Here is an 18,049-nt window from a genome sequence, read left to right as displayed (position 1 = left end):
TTTAAAATAAGTGTAGAAAGAAGTTGGCACTTGAACTTTCTGTGCACTGCACTTACCATTCCCTTAAAAAGTAGATACATGTGTTTGGGGCCGTAGTGATGGGCAGGCCCGGGCGAGGCGGGTAGCTGCATGGGGCGCAATAGCCCCGGGGGGTGCAATTTCCCCGGTCCCTGGAGGGGATGAAATTCCCCAGTTTGTGAGGTGGCGATTTGCTGTGGTGAAAGTTTGGTGGGTCAGATGCTGGCGCTGCCCCTTCCGACTGTAATGTCAAGTAGTACACAAGTACTACATGACATTACAGAAATCAGAGGCTCCCTCTGACCACTTTCATGCCACTTGGGGTGGGGTCAGGGGCATAAGCACAACAATGACATAAGCACAACAATATAAACACTTCAGGTCCCTTTGCAGCTAAGACCAGCCCCTCCCATCACAATGCCGGCAGGAAGCTGCTAATGGTGGGCCATTAGTCACTGAATGGTTTTGTGCTGACATTGTGATGGGAGGGAAGGTGCAGTGGTCTGTGGGGAGTGGTTGTGACTTGCAGGGACACACCATGGGCCCCGAACCGGTCCAAACAGAGACCCGTTTGGACCCATGGTGCGTCCCTGCAAGCCCAGAAAATGGCCAAAATAATACTTTAAAGCAGCGCTGTTTATTGCATGCTGCTTCTTTTCCAAACTATATATCAATTACACTTTAAACCACTTCCATGGCACTGGTGATGAGTTACTTCATTATGCTGATAATAGTTTTAACCAGTGTTGCTGAGTAAATACTCTTTAAACCACGACCTGGTTTATTTATTTATGCAATGTTTGTCGGGTACATGGACACTGATTATTTATTTATGCAATGTTTGTCAGATACCTGTATCCGTCAAACATTGCATGAATAAATAAATATACAGGTACCCGCCAAACATTGCATGAATAAATAAATAATTTGGGTCCATGTATCCTTATAACAAGTCAACAGTCAGACTTTACTGTATCAAAGCATACACTTGATTCCCATTCAAAGGATTTTAAAGTGATTGTTTATTGGGTTCAGGTGTCTCCTTGTCATTGCCCTTTTGGCTTAGGTTGCCTCCAAACCCCCTTCAGCATCTTGTGTTCTTTGTTGGCTGTATATACTGCATCCTGTGCCATATTCATGATCTCTTGGTGTGCCCAGTCCTCATTATCTGTAGCCTAAGTAGGACTGGGACATACAATTGTCTTGGGCACCAATGAAAAGTGGGCCACCGTTGCAAATGGCAATTCATTCCTTGTGTGACAGACTGTTTAACTTTGGGTAGGAGTCCCTTAACGGTGTAGTTTGGGTGCGGTGAGTGTGGTGCGCAGGGTGTGGTGCGCAGGGTGGGGTGCGGTGGGTGCAGTGGGAGTGGGGCACATGGGGTGCAGTGGGTGTGAGGCGTGCGGTGGGAGTGGTGCATAGGATGGGGTGTGGTGCGCAGGGTGTGGTGCGGTGGGAGCGGTTTATGGGATGGGGTGTGGTGCGCAGGGTGTGGTGCGGTGGGAGCGGTGAGCGCGGGGAGCGGTGAGAGTGGGGTGCGGTGGGAGTGGGGCACATGGGGTGCAGTGGGTGTGAGGCGTGCGGTGGGAGTGGTGTATGGGATGGGGTGCCTTCCTAGTGTTTCGCCTTGGTCACCAAATGGACTAGAAACTGCCCTGGTGATGGGGTTTGTGGGGTGCAGGGGCAGGCCAGTAATGAACATAGTTCCACTACTTCTTTTCGTAAACCTCGACCACTGGCCGTACGTACCTTACGTTTCTGCCCCCTCCCTCTCCGTCGTACGAATACACTAGCATGGATGTTCATGCCCGCACAAATGCTGGTGATGGTCTATGGAGTCAGCTGGATTTTTTTTCATCAGCAAAAAGCAGTCGGCTTACGTAGGAATCCATCGTAAACATCTGCTGCCATACGTGCAGGGCAGGCAGCGTTTACTTTCAACATTCACTTTGCACTCTGCCTTGCAAATGAGGTATATTTGGCCGCAGACAACCGTCTCCCTGAAGTCTAAACTTCAGGTCCCCACAGTCAAATTTCGGTGACTTGGGAAATGAGCCCTCTTGTGTCTCGTGCACTGAAGGGGAATCGCTCTCACACTCCCAAGCCATCAGTCTTCTGTCGCTCTTCTCCTTTGCTCCGTCTTGCACTGGATGGAAACATCTGCCACGTGTTTACTTAAGCTCAACCCGTGGCTTCAGATGCCTGCCTGGACCACCTGCTTCGTGCACGCAGCTGCAGCCGCAGGTGTACAGCCTGGGCTTGTTCTCTTCCTGCAGGAGCAAACCCCGGACTCGGTCTGAGTTAAAGTACAGGCGACGCCTCTAGCCTGAACCTCTTACTGGTGGGAGAAAAGTATAGGAATGGTATTACCAAAACGAGCAAGGTTAGGCACCGTGTGTAAATACAGGGAACATGTTTTGTGGTCGCCTTTTCCGCAGTCTGTCGAATCTGCACCCATCCTGTGCCTGCAGTAAGCGGAATATGCCCGCTCAGTCTTTTAGTTCCCCTTAGTTTCACACCCCTGCTTACGTCGATACCCAGAAACCCTTTTTCTGGCACAGGGGCAACCTCCATTTTAAGGAAGCTCTTGCTACCATTATTAGGACTTCGGTTTCAACCATATGAGATTGTGTGACCTGTAACTCCCGTGTTAGAAAATCGCTTTGTTTTGGTCATTGCTTCTGCAGGGAAGGTCAGTGAGCTTTAGATTTTCATCCATACAGTTTTAAATGGATTTTGATAGTGCTGTGCATGCCTTTGTCATTCATCTAAAAGGCAAAACATTTTTTTCCTGTGACTCCATTGTGTCTATGTAAAGGGATCTTCACAACCACAACAGCCGGTGACATTTGGCGAGTACTGGCACTAACCACACAGTGGACATACTATTTCCTGGGCTGGTCGTTTGCTTCTTTCAATCTGCTTCAACTACTAGTTTGTATTATGGGTTATCTTTTGCCATTTCCTATGGATACAAATTCAAGAACCCACCTAAAATTGCACAGAGCACATTCCACCAGATTCCACACAACTTTTGTGGCAAATTGACAGAACTCCCTATCCTACGATGTGAGGGTGGCGAGCTGCAAAGTACTGGGATGGTACGGGCACTTCCAGGTGTGCCACCTAGAGGAGGGAAGGAGTGGGGTCCCCATTGGCTCATGACCCTTATAGAGCTACAGTGTTTCTTTGACACAGTCTAGTGGGTCAATACCCAAAGCCCCATCAGTCATCAGTAGAGCCTACTGTTAATACTGGAGAAGGCAAGGCTAAAGGCTTCCATAGTTATGAAATTCCTCCCGCAAACAACATTGAAGAAAGACATAGATGCTCTTATAACACATGGGATAAAGGAAAAACCCTCTTCTGGCTTGACAGTCGGTGAAACCCTCACCATCAAACATGGACCTGGAGTGAACTGCAAAGAGACCAGACAGTTCTTACCTCTATCGCAGGGAGAGCAGACCACTCGTGGTCATTGGCAAACAGCAAGCCCTGGCCACTTCTCATCAGTGTAGCACTGAAGAGCCATACCTGACCTTAAGTGGAATTCCAAGATGTTGATGAAACGCATGTCCACCCTTAAAGGCTTGGACATAACATGTAGGTCAGCAGCTCAACAATTACAAATTAAATCCTATAATGATTCATAATCTAAAAAAGAAACTGTAAACCACCAAGAAGACACAAACTCTGAAAGCCAATCCTGGGCCTAGCAAAAAAAAAAAAAATACATCCTCAGCCCAGAAGTATAAAGGAGGCTGGGAGACCTCAGAAAGGGCTGAAGACTGGAATGAAGCAGAAATGCTTCCTACAGATCCCAGGATATATGGGGAAGCCATTATCTGGGCTGTGGTAGCAAAGGTTCTTGAAGCTGCACAGGGAATAGTTTGGTTAAAGAACACCAAGAATCTTGCCTTTGGTCAAAGTGGTAATTTGGCAGGAGAACCTAGTGTGCGTTTCTGCAAAGCAGAGTTTAGTGCTGAGGAAAGACTATGTCTGGGTCATGCCCTGAAGAACCACAGAAGGATAGGAAACACCCATTGCTGAGTACATGTGATTCTATGAGGCAAAGCTGGGGAGAAAAAGCCTGAGGTTCTCCACAAACAAACCATGACCGAGAAGAAGCAAATATCCAGACCTGTGGTGCTCCGTGTCATCTTGCTTCCAAGGCGAGCACGTTGCTCCCGAGCTATCCTCCCGAGACTATGGGTTATTATAGAAATACCTATTTGACCTGAAGTAAAGTTCTGAGAAGGGGCGTGAATGCTGCAGAATATCCGGTCTGCAAGAGACCTGATGGGAATACTGAGAAACCCAATATATGGAAGAGACCTGATCTGAAAGCTGATGAACCCACGGCCTGGAAGAGAGCTACAAGCAAATGCTGCAAGGTTTAGAAGACTTGAGAAGTATGATGTTGGTGAAGTTTGAAACCTGGACGAGGTCTTCAGAAATGTGTTCAAATATGGTGACAGTAGAGAGAGACTGTGGATAACTCCTGGAAGATCATTTTCTGTTTTTGTTGTGCTAGGCTAAGTTTGGACACTTTTAAGACTAGGATTTGGGGGCTATTTTGTTGGCCCATATTCTAAACCCCTTACCCTTCTCCTTCAAACCCATTCAGGAAAAAGATGTCAAAAACATAATGAGGAACATTAAACCCTCTAACTGCAAACGTGATGCTTGCCCAGCCTCCATTATCAAAGACTGTGCAGAACCGCTAGCTCCCTTCCTAACAGCCTTTGTAAATGCCTCCTTTACCACAGGGATAGTCCCTGCCTCCCTCAAGGAAGCCTGGGTCCGCCCTCTTCTAAAGAAGCCAATGCTCGATCCCACCTCCCCCAATAACTAGAGACCCATCACCACTGTCGCTTTTCCTCCTCAAAATACTGGACAAAGCAGCCTACCTGCAGGTTCAAAACTTCATTGAAGAGAACAAACTCCTTGGTCTCCGCCAATCTGGCTTCCGCCCCAGACACGGAACAGAAACAGCCCTACTTGACTTGAAAAACCAGATGGACGATGCGAGAGACTTGGGCAAACCTGCACTTCTCCTACTCCTAGACCTCTCAGCGGCCTTCGACCTTGTGGATCATGGCGTCCTATGCCACCACCTCTCCACCATGGCCAAATTCTCCTCTGTAGCCACAGCGTGGATCACCTCCTTCTTAAAAGACAGAACCATGCAAGTATTCTCTGACTTAGCCGCCGCATCACCAACCATTATACTCTGTGGGGTGCCCCAAGGCTCCTGCCTCTCCCCCACGCTATACAACATTTTTACACGCCCCCTCTTCCTCATCCTCGACGCCATGGGCATCTCATACGCCAACTACGCCGACGACGCACAAATCCTCATCACTCTCACAGGTAACTACAACACTGACTCCCTGGCCCTCAACAACCTTTACAATACCATCCAAGCCTGGATGGCAGACAACGGTCTATGCCTCAACTCTGACAAGACAGAACTCCTCCTGGTAGGCTCTCCCGACACCCTAAAGAATCTAGATGCCCACATCAGTCACTTCACCATTGATTCCATTAAAATTCCAGTCTCCGACTCTGTCAAAACCCTGGGAGTTTATCTGGATTCTAGCCTATCCATGGACAGACAAATCAATGCAATTGCCTCTGCAGCGGCATATCATGCCAAACTTATCAATGCAGTCAGACCCTTTCTCTCCAAAGAGAACTGCACTAACATAGCCAGAGCCATCACCGGCTCTAGGCTAGACTACTGTAACGTACTCTTTCTAGGAACCTCAAAAAAAAACCTAGAGAGACTACAAGTAATACAGAACAACGCGCTCCGGGCAGCCCAAGGTATTGCAAAAATAGAACACATCTCTGAGGCCAGAAAACTAGCCCACTGGCTCCCAATAAAAGAAAGGATATTATTCAAAGCCCTTACATTGACCCACAAGTGCATCCACCTTACTGCGCCTGCATACCTCTCACAAAGGATACACCCTGTCTCCACCACCAGGCCAACCAGATCACCCTACACCAACATGCTGTCAGTGCCTCTAGTAAAAAAAGTAAAAGCGGGCGGATCCAGCTTCCCTTACCTTGCGCCCTCGCACTGGAATGCCCGGCCACACACTATCCGTGGAGAGGCCTCCCTCACCACCTTCCGCAAAACGCTGAAGACTACCCTGTTCACATAAGGCTAGACATACTAGCACGATTACCCCATGTATATTGTATTATATGATCAAAAGCAATATCTGTAACAACAGTATGTCATCCTGCAACATTTACAATGTTTCAACAACCGCTATCTTACCTGCACCATGTAACTAAGTCATTGCAAGTAACAGCGCCTCAATGCCCCTGGGCTGTTTGTGCGCTATATAAATGTAAATAAATAAATAAACATTTGTGTATGTGTAGGGAAGCTAGGAGGCTAAGGACTTCTCAAGAAAAGGTTTTGAGAACTGTTTAGTTGGTCACTGCATTGACCCTTATTTTGTAGATTGGGGTGTCCCTAAAGGGACAGAAACTCGTAAGACTAAAAACACTTTATTTGGATCACCTTCTTTGGAGATGTGGAACAGATGGAGAACCCCCACTTCTGTGTTGCCTTATTCATGACACTGTATTCTGTAGGAACATCCTAATTATTGCTAGTTACTTTCTCAGTTCCTATAGCCATTTATCCCAATGATGAGAGACTGAAGGAAAGTACTTTGTTGAACCTCCATCTTGGGGCATCATGTGTGGCATGGCCTGTTCTTACCACACTTTCCACAACTCTTTATGTTTTAAGGCTTTTATACTGGGCCAACACATCACCATAGTAGTCTCAGAGCACTTATGCGTGTAAATAGGAGATATTTGCCAGGCAGCCACCTGGGCTCCCTTGTGCTTTTCATAAATATTCCATGCCAGAGTGATCTCTAAATATGACCACCATGCTCTCTTGTATGAGGGTTACCGCCCAAGGATATATTGTGCTGTAACCTGTCCCTATAGTGTTGGGAATGCAAGCAATTTGCCTCCACCACAGAGTCTGCTCTTGTCCTGCTTTTATTTAACTATATTGGCAATACATTTTCTGGAAATTGACAAGGGGGGTCCTGGGAGTCTTTCTGCCAGACATTAGTCCTGGTTACGAGAGACCCAGAGTCTTTAGCTCACTATCTTTCACAGAGAAGAAATATCCCAAACATATCAGTCTTTGTCCTGCCCTGGGGCAGTCCACCACCGAAATGCTAGGCAATTCTCCTCTGAACAAGAGTACCAACAGCATCCCCAGACACGTGTTTCGGACTGGTTGGATCTCATCAGTAGGGAGGAGCTGTGCCTCTCTAAGAATAGTGAGCAAGGGGTCCACGTCTACATTTTCTGGAGCATATGGTTTGTTGAACAGGAGCTGTCCTGTGCAGCACCAATGAGGTGTGTTTATGCCGTTCCACAATCTGCAGTATTTTGAGGCACTTGGCCATGTAACCAGATAGTTGTATTCATTTATATAGCGCTTACACCAAAGTGCTGAACAAAAAAAAAATAACAGTACAAATAAGCAAGATATGCAATGATACAGCACTTTATACATACAATTACAATGAAGTGGACAGACGAGATTTGATATGAGAACGAAACACAGAAAAGGAAGAGAAGAGCTATTAGTACCCACAGAGGGTCAATGGGCTTGTAAAATGCAAGCACCTGCCTGAGAAGTCTCAGAGCCTCAGCAGCGTCCGGAGTGCTTTCCGTGACTGGCTGCCATGGAAAGCGAAAAGATCCCCGTGGCCATTTATGGTGCTTTTTTTTTTTTTTTCCTCGAGTCGCGAAACGGTTGCAGCGCCGTTTCTCGAGTCGAGAAAAACTGCAATTAGTACCCCGGTTTCAGTGTTTGAGCGCAAGGAGAGAGAGAGAGAGAGCACAGGAGGGCCTTATGAATGACCAGGAGATTTTGAGTTTGAGAAAGTAAGGGACACCAAAGAACTTAGATAAGGAGGTGCAAGGCTCTGAATGAAATTGAAGACGATGCAGAGAAAATGAAAAAGAATACCAGAGTCAAAAGAAAGTCGCAACAGAGAAGAGCTAGAAGTGTGAGGAGAGAGATCAAAGAGAAGATGAATAGTGGAATTGAAGAGAGAACGCAAAGGAGCAGGTTGGGGAGCAGGCAGTCCAATTAAAAGGGCAGAACAGTAATCTAGACCAGAGAAGAAGGGAGGTAATGAGCAACTTGGTAGCATGAAAAAGAGAAAATAGTAAGGTTTCCGAATATTGTAAAGTTGGAAACGACAAGAAGGTGAAATGTTTGAAATATGAAGAGAAAAAGAGTAGAAACGAAGATGGCACCCAAGTTATGAGAAGATGGGCCAACAGAGGTCAAGGGGGAGGCGGTGACCAAGATGTTGGTCTACATGTACCCATCTGCCAATGAGTGACTTTTGTGAAGCGCACCCTTTAGGACAGAGCAGAAGTCGAGGGTACACACTGGTGGACGGTGTCCCTTTGGGTTTTTTGAAGGCCAGGAGACTTAAAATAGCTGTAAGTTCCCTTTACTGTGACAAAACCGGGATTCAAACCCAGGTCGCCATATTACCAGACAAGATACATACCCAATAGACCACATAAAAGTATGTAAAAAGGCATGTGAAATGTTTCATATTGACATTTTGCTACACAGTGCATATTTAGATACACATGTTTAGGTTTAAAAGGAGTTTATCTTGTATACGTTGTTTTTAATTTTTAGAAAGTAAAATGCTAATTTGTCCTGTTCACTTTCTTCAATCGGGAAAGGGCAGTTTAGTGACTTTTGGACATTTCACTTGAATATATGTTCACTTCTGTGTGTTACTAAGTCCCCTCGACTTTTTTTGTGTGCCCTTCTTTAGTCTCTGTGCCCTCCATCGGGCAAACTCATCGTTTGTACGGAGGTGCAGGGGCATGGAGAAATGTGTGTTGATGGTGCTACAGAGGGAAGATGCCACCATCCCTTCAACTCAATACTTCTCAGCAACTTCCTGTTGGCTTCTGAAGAGCCTTTGCACGAACATGAGTGGGAACGTCCACCCTAATGATGATAAAGTGCAACAGGAGGAGGAGAGGAGCAGTCCCCAGCTTGAGCCTGGACTGCTCCGGGGCCATGTAGCCCTTCCCCCTAGACAGGAGCTTCTAATGAAGAGGGCAACATTAGGAAGACATCTGTTATGCTGTGTTCGGATACAAAGGTAGATTGGAGGTATGCTCGTGCCCAGTTTGGTGGCATACCAGCGATTAACAGACATTGCCTGCATCACCCATAAAGCAGTCCCAACCAAAATACAACTGTACCTGGCCAAGACACTCTCCCATCTCCAGAGGCCAGCTCACCACCAGAAGTAACAATATCACCAGACGAGAAACCATGAAGTCCAAGAGGTCGAAAAGCCATGAAATAGCTGTTTCTTGCTACCCACTGTGTCCCTGGAGCAAGATACCAATGCAGACCAGGCTACAATCGTCCATCTTTCATGAAGGACTTGCATACCCTACTCTTGTAAGACCAACTCGCTGATGGCTCCCCTAAACCCTACTTCACTTCCTTTGGAGCTCACCTCCTTCTCTAATCTCGTACCCACCACAGCAGACTGTTACCCCACATCGCACCTGTAACCACATAGGTGTGTTCCCCTACGTAGAGCTCTATGTTGCTTCCCAGCTAGTAATTTCCATAAATGCATTCATTGCTGGTCTGGACCCGACTGCTCTGTCTGCTTTAGGAGGCAAGCTTTATTACTGTGCAGTGATGTTGCAATGGCATAACCACGTGGGTGCGGCCGTGCAAATGGTCACTAATCTGTGGCTTTCCGGCATGAAGCTGGTACTTTTATTACAACATAGTGCCCCTTCCTAAAACATGCAACTCAAAGCCTATGTAAGGCTCTTGCAACTTGGGGAGGTGAATGCTGGGCACACTTAATCCATCAGTTCATTCACCCATATTATTGTTCTGGACTAGGGATGTAACGGTATTACGGTATACCGTTAAAGATACCGTGAACCACTTAATTGAACAATAATAACCGTCACATTGTTTATACCGGTATACCGTTAAGTGTGCTTTTCAATCTGATTTGGAAAGGCTGCAGTAAGCAAGTGCTGCGCAGTCTTGGTCTTGCACCGTTGGATGTGCCGTCTGCCAAGTAGTTTCAGTTGGACCAGTTTTTAATGCCATTCCATAAACCACACGTGCCTGACACAAAATCAATATGTTAGCAATAGGAAGAATAAATACAGTGCCAAGAAGGAAAAGGGTTTACTTTGGGTTGGCGGCTTTGGGGTTTATATATTTATAATGGATAATGTTCTGTAAACATATGACAATGGGGGATTTCCCTGATTCTATCATTGAATTTACATATGATAAGTCACACTGCAAAATGTACTAATCTCTGAGGGTATTCCCTGCTGCCATACCAAACTGTAACATGTCCATGATTACTGAACACCTTTTGGCCCGCAAGTAAACTAAAGGCTGTAACGTAAAGAGAGAGTGCGTGTGTGTATGCGCACAAGCGTATACTACCATCAGGCTCCAATGATCTGTGGCATGCAGGTTATCAAGATGGCAACATGTTCATCTTCACCAATAGCCAGTGGGGGAGCTAAAAGCCTAAAGGACCACTTAAGAAAAGCTATTCAGTTTGGTTTGCCAGTCGCAGCAGGGCTGCCCCCCCCCTCCTCCTCCCCACATGTGTGTTTGTGTTTGGTGGAAGCAAGGGATGGCATTTCAGTGGAAAGTATGTTGAAAAGCCCAATTCTGACCCTGGGTGCCTGGTTTTGTTTGTGATGATAAATCTGACAATTTATTACCTTTTAGAAAATATTTGTTAAGATTAGTTAACTCCACTCGTCATTTGGCAATAAGGTTATTGTACCATCATAAAACTAATACCGTGACACCCCTATTCTGGACTCGTGCTGGCTTCTGTTTCCCTGCACTCGCAGGATACTTAGAACCCAAGGCAGGTGGTATCTGGCTAGGCAGACTGCTTGCCTTGGGAAAGGCCATAGTCGATACCCTGTTCCCTGTGTCCTTCATACAGCCTTTTGGTTTCTTTGCACTCAAGTCCTTCATGGTCGGTTAGATGTAATCTCCGGTACAACCCTTTCTGCCTTAAGTCTCTTGAAGTGACCAGTGTTACACTGGTCTGACCCTGATTGGCCACACCATCTTGTGGGCTCATTTTGAACCACAGACTCTTCTTGTGGGGCCTGCAGTTCGTCACTAGAACCCCTTCGCTGACATGATTTGTACTTGTGCCTCAGCTGAGATTCTCTACCTGTGAGCTTCTCTCCTTTGTTGTTTTACTTATTCTGTATCAACCACAGATACCGCTCTCGTTGAGCAAGCGGGCATGGTGGACCGGAGGGTGCGCCTCATGAGGGCCTCTGTGGAGGGAGACTCCAGTGGATGACTGTGTGATACAGCCTAATAAACCGATTAAAGGACTCCCTTTACATCAATATGGGCTAAGAAAAATGTCTTGTTCAGTGTCCTTATAAATCGCTATGCATCATCATTACAAGGAGGCCAGCAGGGTGTGGTGCGCTTTGTGCAATGCGCAACTGACTTGAACATTAGGAACTCTCATCCTTGAGAGGGCGACCAGTTATCTGACCGTAGGCAACCCATAATTCACAACCAGGGGTGGAAGGATAACTGGGGGCAACGCGTTTGTCTTGAAGCAAGACCACACAGCGCAACACAGATTTGAATCCCGATCCCACGTTTAGAATCCACTCCTGGCTTTAAGGGCATTATAAATGAACAATTATAATTATAACTACCTTTTGGTAGTAGTGTGGTCACTGAGGACACAGCGGTAGAAGTTGTATCTTTGCGTAGCGATCGTGTTCATCTATCCGCAGCCATTCAGTGTGACCCTAGTGAATGGCCCCAACGTCCATGTTCAGACATTGCCATGGATTGGTCCTGGTTTGGGGCATGGTCTGTCCAGGGGCCTTTTACCTGCCACATCCAACATCAAGTAGGATGATCATCCACGTTAATTTATATGGCGGGTGAACCATAGTTTCTCCCTCATTTTGGCTTTGGTCTTGGCTCTGCCTTAATGGCCATTGTGTGGCAAATGGATTACTTCCTGCTCCAGAACGTGCAACACACTCGGTTCTTGCAGCAGTAACCCCCCTCAATATCAACTGACCATTCTCCTCACAACATGAAAATGTCACGACGTCGGCTTGCGCTTCCACTTTCCTGCAGACTTGCGCCGCCATGAATCTCCTCAGTTGCCAGTGTGGATTGCCTCCTTTACAAACCCCGTATGTGCGTTCCGACTGATAGCTTGCATATTTTCTTTCAACAGATTCTCTTGGGGTGGACCATTGACTTTAACAAGATGTACAGAGAGAGGTCATTGGGTTGTCCCACCCTGGGTGATACTGAAGTTGGACGTCATACCCTAGGTGCTGCAGTACCCATCTTTTGATGGAAGTGGTGCAGCAACATACATGATTGGGGGATAGGCTTGTGGTCTGTAATATCTACTGGGTGAGGGAACACGTAAAAATGGTGATAAGCTCCCTCCCCACCCACCGTAATCTTGGAGTATCTCGGCTCTCTGTCTTCCCCTAGCCCACAGGGGACTGAAGTATGATGGTAATCCTTGGCGTCCCAGAACATGGCTCTGTGGGTGGCTGATCACACCCATGTTGCCTTTTTTAGTTTGGGGGGGCGCAGTGGTCCAGTTATTACTCTGTAGGGTCTTGAACCTCTCTAATAGCTCAGCGTGCTAAGGAAACTGCTTGTTTCCGTGGGTATGCTGGTGGAGGTCTGCCACAGAGATGCCCATCTTTGTGAAGCTGTAGCCACAGAATACCAGGCTTGGCTGTAAGAATGCTCACGTATTCCTGTTAAATGTCAAACCAAACTCAAAAAGCCTCTAGGCATTAACGATGCTCATTGTAGAACTGTTTCTTTTTGCAGACGTTGGGAAGCACCGATAGACCTGCCAGGACTCCTCAAACACCTCGACTGCTGATGTGATCCAAACAGTGGCGTCGCTTGGGGGATCTTGAGGTGTGGGGGGGGCATGGGTCCCCCCTCTTCTGTAAACCTGGTCCCCCCTTGTGTCCCCCCCTACCTAAGGCGAGCAGTGACCATGTTCTCTGTTCGTGGTGTTACTTGTGACACTCACTAAGGCAAATGTCTGCATATCACACTGCAAGTACTCTTTTTGTCTCAAAGCTAGCAGTGATCTTGTTATGCATTCTGGCATCGGTATGAACATGAGCACGAGCCACTTCTTAGATGTTCCTGCCCGGCTTCTGCACAGCGACCTCCGTAGTGTGCAGAGCAGCTTGCAGCCCCTCCAATCAGAATGTAGCCCACAAAAATGCTAATGATAGGCTATTAGTCACTGAATGGGTTCGTGTCTGCATTCTGATGGCGGGAGGGGGGCCAGTGGGGGCGGGTAGTTGGTGTGCACAAAAACCTCTTTGTAGGAGTGCTTGTGACGTCACGCATCACCTTTCATAGGCGCCCCCTACTTTTGTCTTTTGACCCCTCTGTGCCCCTCCTAAATTTGATTCCAGGCAATGCCACTGGATCCAAAGCTCAGCCTTTTGTATTGATAGAGGCCCACAAGGAGGGACAATGTTCATATACCGCATTATACAATGTATACGTTTCTCTAACTACTCCTATGCCGTATCTTGGCCTGGGAATTCTTCCTCTTTACTGCTTCACCGTAAGGTTCAGTCCTTGCAGTGCTGCAAATGGAAAATATTTTCTAGGGGAACCTACTCCTCCTTGGAGGGGCAGGGCTACAGGAGCAGGGGGAGTGGCCGAGGGGCATGGTCCCATCACAGGTTAAATCCGGCAAGACAGTAGTTCTTCACAAAACCCACTGCTGGCGATTTGCATAAAAGCAAAGAGCATTATGGGAGCTTACGAATGCCCACAATTTTAAATGTGAAACCTATCTTAAGGTGATTAAGCAACAAACACTTTTGACGGCGCAACAACCCCTTTTGAGGGAACAATGGAAGTAGCACTTTGCTGTTTTAATTGGTCACAATACTCACCCTAACAAAAAAAAATTCTGTGAATTTCAGGACATGTATACCAGTTTGGAAACTAATACAAGTATGTGAGGCTTTGGCTGTTTTGTAGTCAGCTTTCAGGAGACTCGGCATGGGAAATTATCTGCTTGTTGAAACGTGGGTTACTCGGTTTCAGAGCAGGCCTGGCTGGGAGTGTCCTGTGCTAGGTCCTGGGCCAGGTCCTGGGCCTGAGGACCGATCTCTTCTGAAGCCGAGTAATCGCATCTGAGTCTTATGAAAGCAGTCTGCGTGTTGAAGCGCGAGAAATCCGCTTCAGAACAAATCTTTGCGTTTCCTGTGCGAGTCCTTAGCCCTGGGAATAGAGGAGAGCTCTGGCGAAACAAACTTTGCCAGAGCGGCTCTGTCTTTGCCAGAGCAGCTCCGTTCAGGCCCAATTCCAGCCCTGAGTAGCTCCGCTCTCTGTCCTCCCCAAGGCCTGGGGGGGACACTTTTCTACTTTTCTTGTTTGTGCGCTATTCATATTTCTTCTATTATCCAGTCATTAAGGTTCTCCTACCACTTTTATGGTGGCTATTCTCAGATTTTCTTCTCACGTCTCCCTTCATTCATCTCTTTGACTGTTTGGTGTTAAGCTTTGGATGCTTTCTCACCCACCATCTGAATCGTTCCAAAACTAAGATTCTCTTTTTTTCATGCTTGTCATGACTGTTGTTCGTCTGTTTATTTCCAACCTAATTCTCCTTTGTTTTCTAGGTGTTATGTATGCTTCTTATATTTTTTCTCTTCAGATCTCTACTTTTGCTTGGTTCCGTCGCTAACAGCTTTACAATATTTGCAAAATCTTGCGTTTTCTCGTGTGGGCAGAAATGACTAAAGTAGTATAACCTGCGTGCCATTTTAGGATAGTCCCATCTTTAGGGTGACAAGCTTTCCCAGAACAAAAACTGGGAAGGCCAACATCATAAATGAAGCATTACAACCCACTCGCCTCACATTTTCCCCAATCAATCCACCCTCTCCCAATCCCGCGCACCACCCCCTAATCCCCTCCTGCCCCCATCCCACAGTAGTTACAGCACTGATCCTGATTATAAAATGTGTGATTTTGAATCAGGATGTATGCATGTTAATAAGGAGCTATTGCTCTGACTGATAAGCAGGGGAGTTGCTAGTTCTGGAAAAGACCCGGGGCTAAGCTGATGTCAGAACTGTTGGGACTGGGGGCTAGCTAGCCTTTTGGCTGTAGCTCCTGAGATTCTATCCGGGGCTACAACCAAAAGATCAGGGGCTATAACCCCCTAGCCCCCCCCAAGCAACGCCCCTGCTGATAAGAAAAGCCTTTCTGTTTATTTGTTTCTCAACGGATCTGTGGCACCATCAGTTCATGCATATGGGTGGTATCGGAAAGGTTGGGAGTTCGAGCCCAACCTGCAAGGGCAATATTTTGTATTATGATGTATATTTTCTTTTTTTTATTTATTTATTTTTATTAGTTTCAACAACACCAAACCAACAAAAGAACTTTCAACCCCCTCCCCTCCCCACCGGTGAGTAGCCCCTGCAACCTGTAGAGATGATTATTCTTCTCGAAAGAGGTCCAAAATCCTGATCCTGTGAGGGCACCATTGCACCATGTAGTCCGATTGCAAATAGTCCAGGACTGCCCCCCACCCTTTTATGAATGCTCCAGGGGACCCTTGCAGATCATGAGACAGTCTTTCCATCACCACCAATGACCATACCCTATGCAGCCACATAACGATCCTCGGAGGATCACATTGCTTCCAGTTCTGGGCTATCGCCGCCCAGGCCACAATAACCAACCCCATGAAGCATCTCCATTGCGCCTTTTGAATACCTCGCCGCAGTCTGATCCCTCAGACCACACAGCCACACCTGTAGTCTCAACTGCTCAACACAGGGAAACATCTTCTGCATCTGGGCTTTCACCCCCTCCCAAAAGGCCTGTATCCTCTCGCAGTCCCACCAAATATGTTTCCATGTTCCTTCCCTCCCACAACCCCTCCAGCACAGTTTGGACACCTTTGGATACATCATATGTAGACGCTCCGGGGTGTAATGCCACTGCAGAACAATCTTAGCCCACATTTCTTGCTTGAATGGAACGTGTCAACTTAGGGATGTTCTCCCATAAATCCTTCCACTGCTGCCTGGTGACGGGTACCCCCAACAAACATTCCCATTTCATCATATAATTCCATTTGACATCCTCCGTTTGTACATTTATGAATGTATACAGAGTGGACACAAAGGACTTTGCACCCGAATTGGACACTGTATACTGTTCAAAGGGAGTGAGATCTCCCAGCCGTCCGCTTTATTGTTGGCGATCCTAACCAATACCGTATTTGGTTATATTTAAACCAGTCTGACTCTCGTAAGTCTCAAATGACTTTACCTACCCATCCCAAAACATTTCCCCCGCCTTAGTCCAGCCAGCAAGCTCCCACTTCCCAAAGGCCCCTTCTTCCATCCCAGGAGGGAAATCAGGGTTCCCGAACATCGGGGTAAACTGTCCCGGGACACTCGTCATCACACCTTTCTCCCATTGTTCGTCCCAAGTTTCTAGAGTAGATCCCATCACTTTACTTATGCGCAAGTTGGGATGCCTGGTGTGAACCCCTTTCCATAAGAGATCTCTCAGCCGGGAACACGCAACAGCTCTATCCTGCTCCGCCCATATCGTGTGCCCATCACCCCCCCCATCTATTCCCTAATAACCCATAATTGTGCCGCCTGGTAATATCTGAAAAAGTGCGGGAACGCTAGGCCCCGCCTTGAAGTTGAGCCGTCAGCACCTCCATAGCAACCCTGGGCGGCTTTCTCCTCCAGACGAAGGAGTGTACTAACTTTGCAAGGGCTCGAAAGAAGGATTTAGGGACTTAGACCGGGAGAGCCTGAAAAAAATATAACAATTTTGGCAGTACTGACCTCTTAATCAAGACCATGCGTCCCCACCAAGAGATCGACAAGGGGTTCCAGCGCTCAAACTCCCTTTTGACCTTATCAAGAAGGACCGTGTAGTTCGCCCCAAACAAAGACTCTAGCTTCCCTGTAAGAGTAATTCCCAAATATTTGATCTCTCCTTTCGCTATCTTCAAATTAAGGGACGTCGCCACCTGCGTTATCTCCGCCCTATCCCCCGCTAACACCAGGACCTCCGACTTATTCCTATTAATCTTCAACCCGGGTACCGTCCCAAACTTCTCGAGTTCCCGACAAAGCGCCGGAAGAGAACGAGACGGAGCCGTGAGAAGCACCAGCATGTCATCCGCATATTCCATCACCTTATGCTGGATGCCCGCCATACCCATCCCAGCAATCGTATGCTGCTCTCTAATCCTGATTAATAACGGCTCCAGAAAAACTGCATACAAAAGTGGCGAAAGTGGACATCCCTGCTTAGTGCCTCTCTTTAACCCCACCCTGTCCGTGATCTCCCCATTCAGCGCAATTCTTATCGAGGGGGTGTTGTAATTGGCTTTGACCATTTTCAAAAATTGCTCACCAAAACCCATGCCCTCCATAGTCCTAAAGAGCATCGACCATTCTACCCGGTCAAATGCCTTTTCGGCATCTAGAGCCAGAAGGACTGCAGGCACTTGCTTGATCCCAATCTTTTCTGTCAAGTGAATGATTCTCTGAATGTTATCATGTGCTTTCCGGCCTTGGATAAAGCCTGATTGATCCTTATTGATCAATTTAGGAAGCACTGGGGTCAGCCTTGCCTCTAGGACCTTCGCATATATTCTGGAGTCCAAGTTGATTAAAGCAATAGGCCTATAAGAGCCCGGGAGCTCTGGGTCCTTCCCGACCTTGTGAAAGACCAAGACTTTGGCCTCGTTCATCGATTGGGTCACAGTACCCTCCTCCCTGAAGGAGTTGAATAGCTTTGCCAGTAATGGGGCCAGAATGTCAGAGTATTTTTTATAAAATGCCGCCGTGAACCCATCGGGGCCCGGAGCTTTGTGAGCAC

At 47.1% G+C, this 18,049-nt stretch overlaps 1 protein-coding gene across 2 annotated transcripts in view; it reads left to right on the top strand.

Moving 5' to 3' along the window:
• LARGE2 (LARGE xylosyl- and glucuronyltransferase 2) overlaps positions 1-18,049 on the top strand; it is a 417,721-nt gene that overhangs the window by 80,935 nt on the left and 318,737 nt on the right. The gene's annotated exons all lie outside the window — the stretch shown is intronic.

Source organism: Ambystoma mexicanum, chromosome 11, assembly GCF_040938575.1.
Source record: "Ambystoma mexicanum isolate Mex_15411 chromosome 11, UKY_AmexF1_1, whole genome shotgun sequence".
Taxonomy (NCBI): Eukaryota; Metazoa; Chordata; class Amphibia; order Caudata; family Ambystomatidae; genus Ambystoma; species Ambystoma mexicanum.
This window is presented reverse-complemented; position numbering and strand designations above follow the sequence as displayed.